Source organism: Zea mays, chromosome 5 (genome assembly GCF_902167145.1).
Source record: "Zea mays cultivar B73 chromosome 5, Zm-B73-REFERENCE-NAM-5.0, whole genome shotgun sequence".
NCBI lineage: Eukaryota > Viridiplantae > Streptophyta > Magnoliopsida > Poales > Poaceae > Zea > Zea mays.
The window spans coordinates 189142734-189147082 of NC_050100.1; positions in this window are offsets into that span (position 1 = coordinate 189142734).

The window sequence follows — 4349 nt, forward strand, 5'->3', positions numbered from 1 at the left end:
AGTGTCCGGTGCGCCAGCCACGTCACCTGGCCGTTGGGATCTGACCGTTGGAGCTCTGACGCGTGGGCCCGCCTAGCTGTCCGGTGGTGCACCGGACAAGTCCTGTAGACTGTCCGGTGTGCCACCCGCGCGTGCTCTGCTCCTCTGCGCGCGCTGGCGCGCATTTAATGCGTTGCAGACGACCGTTGGCGCGAAGTAGTCGTTGCTCCGCTGGCTCACCGGACAGTCCGGTGTGCACCGGACATGTCCGGTGAATTATAGCGGAGCGAATTCCCGAAGCTGGCGAGTTCAGAGTCGCTCTCCTCTGGAGCACCGGACACTGTCCGGTGGTGCACCGGACAGTTTGGTGAATTATAGCGAAGCGCCTCTGAAAATTCCCGAAGGTGCGAAGTTTGGCTTGGAGTCCCCTGGCGCACCGGACACTGTCCGGTGGCACACTGGACAGTCCGGTGCGCCAGACCAGGGCTGCCTTCGGTTATCCCTTGCTCTTTTTGTTGAACCCATTTCTTGGTCTTTTTATTGGCTAAGTGTGAACCTTTGGCACCTGTATAACTTATAGACTAGAGCAAACTAGTTAGTCCAATTATTTGTGTTGGGCAATTCAACCACCAAAATCAATTAGGAAATAAGTGTAAGCCTAATTCCCTTTCAATCTCCCCCTTTTTGGTGATTGATGCCAACACAAACCAAAGCAAATGTGGAAGTGCATAATTGAACTAGTTTGCATAATGTAAGTGCAAGGGTTACTTGGAATTGAGCCAATATAAATACTTATAAGATATGCACGGATTGTTTCTTTTATTTTTAACATTTTGGACCACGCTTGCACCACATGTTTTGTTTTTGCAAATTTCTTTTGTAAATCCTTTTCAAAGTTCTTTTGCAAATAGTCAAAGGTAAATGAATAAGATTTTGCGAAGCATTTTCAAGATTTGAAATTTTCTCCCCCTGTTTCAAATGCTTTCCTTTGACTTAAACAAAACTCCCCCTTGATAAATTCCTCCTCTTAGTGTTCAAGAGGGTTTTAAGATATTGATTTTGAAAATACTACTCTCTCCCCTTTTTAAACACAATGAGATATCAATTTGAAAAATCATACCAATTGAAAAACTCTTTTTAAAATTAGGTGGTGGTGCGGTCCTTTTGCTTTGGGCTAATACTCTCTCCCCCTTTGGCATGAATCGCCAAAAACGGAATCATTAGAGCCCTTCGAATTACTTTCTCCCCTTTGGTAAATAAAATATGAGTGAAGATTATACCAAAACGGAGAGTTGCTCGGAGCGACGACGAAGGATGAGTTACGGAGTGGAAGCCTTTGTCTTCGCCGAAGACTCCAATTTCCTTTCAATACACCTATGACTTGGTTTGAAATAGACTTGAAAACACATTAGTCGTAGCATATGAAAAGAGACATGATCAAAGGTATATGAATGAGCTATGTGTGCAAATCAACAAAAGAAATTCCTAGAATCAAGAATATTTAGCTCATGCCTAAGTTTGTTAAAGGTTTGTTCATCGAGTGGCTTGGTAAAGATATCGGCTAATTGATCTTTAGTATTAATGTATGCAATCTCTATATCTCCCTTTTGCTGGTGATCCCTTAAGAAATGATACCGAATGGCTATGTGTTTAGTGCGGCTATGTTCAACGGGATTATCCGCCATGCGGATTGCACTCTCATTATCACATAGAAGAGGAACCTTGGCTAATTTGTAACCGTAGTCCCTAAGGGTTTGCCTCATCCAAAGTAGTTGCACGCAACAGTGGCCTGCGACAATGTACTCGGCTTCGGCGGTAGAAAGAGCTACGGAATTTTGCTTCTTTGAAGCCCAAGACACCAAGGATCTTCCCAAGAACTGGCAAGTCTCCGATGTGCTCTTTCTATTAATCTTACAACCCGCCCAATCGGCATCCGAATAACCAATTAAATCAAATGTGGATCCCCTAGGATACCAAAGCCCAAACTTAGGAGTATAAACTAAATATCTCAAGATTCGTTTTACGACCGTAAGGTGAGCTTCCTTAGGGTCGGCTTGGAATCTTGCACACATGCATACGGAAAGCATAATGTTCGGTCGAGATGCACATAAGTAGAGTAAAGAACCTATCATCGACTAGTATACCTTTTGATCCATGGACTTACCTTCTGTGTCGAGGTCGAGATGCCCATTGGTTCCCATGGGTGTCTTAATGGGTTTGGCATCCTTCATCCCAAACTTGCTTAGAATATCTCGAGTATACTTCGTTTGGCTAATGAAGGTGCCCTCTTGGAGTTGCTTTACTTGAAATCCTAAGAAATACTTCAACTCCCCCATCATTGACATCTCGAATTTTTGTGTCATGATCCTACTAAATTCTTCACATGTAGACTCGTTAGTAGACCCAAATATAATATCATCAACATAAATTTGGCATACAAACAAGTCATTTTCAAGAGTTTTAGTGAAGAGTGTAGGATCGGCCTTTCCGACTTTGAATCCATTAGTGATAAGGAAATCTCTAAGGCATTCATACCATGCTCTTGGGGCTTGCTTGAGCCCATAAAGCGCCTTAGAGAGTTTATAGACTTGGTTAGGGTACTCATTATCTTCAAAGCCGGGAGGTTGCTCAACATAGACCTCTTCCTTGATTGGTCCATTGAGGAAGGCACTCTTCACGTCCATTTAGTAAAGCGTGAAGCCATGGTAAGTAGCATAGGCCAATAATATACGAATTGACTCAAGCCTAGCTACGGGTGCATAGGTTTCACCGAAATCCAAACCTTCGACTTGGGAGTATCCTTTGGCCACAAGTCGAGCTTTGTTCCTTGTCACCACACCATGCTCGTCTTGTTTGTTGCGGAAAACCCACTTGGTTTCTACAACATTTTGATTAGGACGTGGAACCAAATGCCATACCTCATTTCTCGTGAAGTTGTTGAGCTCCTCTTGCATCGCCACCACCCAATCTGAATCTTGTAGTGCTTCCTCTACCCTATGTGGCTCAATAGAGGAAACAAAAGAGTAATGCTCACAAAAATGTGCAACATGAGATCTAGTAGTTATCCCCTTATGAATGTCGCCGAGGATGGTGTCGATGGGGTGATCTCGTTGGATTGCTTGGTGGACTCTTGGGTGTGGCGGCCTTGGTTCTTCATCCTCCTTGTCTTGATCATTTGCATCTCCCCCTTGATCATTGCCGTCATCTTGAGGTGGCTCATTTGCTTGATCTTCTCCTTCATCATCTTGAGCCTCATCCTCATTTTGAGTTGGTGGAGATGCTTGCGTGGAGGAGGATGGTTGATCTTGTGCATTTGGAGGCTCTTCGGATTCCTTAGAACACACATCCCCAATGGACATGTTCCTTAGCGCGATGCACGGAGCCTCTTCATCACCTATCTCATCAAGATCAACTTGCTCTACTTAAGAGCCGTTAGTCTCATCAAACACAATGTCACAAGAAACTTCAACTTGTCCAGAGGACTTGTTAAAGACTCTATATGCCCTTGTGTTTGAATCATATCCTAGTAAAAAGCCTTCTACAGTCTTAGGAGCAAATTTAGATTTTCTACCTCTTTTAACAAGTATAAAGCATTTGCTACCAAAGACTCTAAAATATGAAATATTGGGCTTTTTACCGGTTAGGAGTTCGTATGATGTCTTCTTGAGGATTCGGTGTAGATACAACCGGTTGATGGCGTAGCAGGCGATGTTGACCACCTCGGCCCAAAACCGATCCGAAGTTTTGTACTCATCAAGCATGGTTCTTGCCATGTCCAATAGAGTTCTATTCTTCCTCTCCACTACACCATTTTGTTGTGGAGTGTAGGGAGAAGAGAACTCATGCTTGATGCCCTCCTCCTCAAGGAAGCCTTCGATTTGTGAGTTCTTGAACTCCGTCCCATTGTCGCTTCTAATCTTTTTGATCCTCAAGCCGAACTCATTTTGAGCCCGTCTCAAGAATCCCTTTAAGGTCTCTTGGGTATGAGACTTCTCTTGCAAAAAGAATACCCAAGTGAAGCGAGAATAATCATCCACAATAACTAGACAATACTTACTCCCACCGATGCTTATGTAAGCAATCGGGCCGAATAGATCCATGTGTAGGAGCTCGAGCGGCCTGTCAGTCGTCATGATGTACTTATGTGGATGATGGGCACCAACTTGCTTCCCTGCTTGGCATGCGCTACAAATCCTGTCTTTCTCAAAATGAACATTTGTTAATCCTAAAATGTGCTCTCCCTTTAGAAGCTTATGAAGATTCTTCATCCCAACATGGGCTAGTCGGCGGTGCCAGAGCCAACCCATGTTAGTCTTAGCAATTAAGCAAGTGTCGAGTTCAGCTCTATCAAAATCTACCAAGTATAGCTG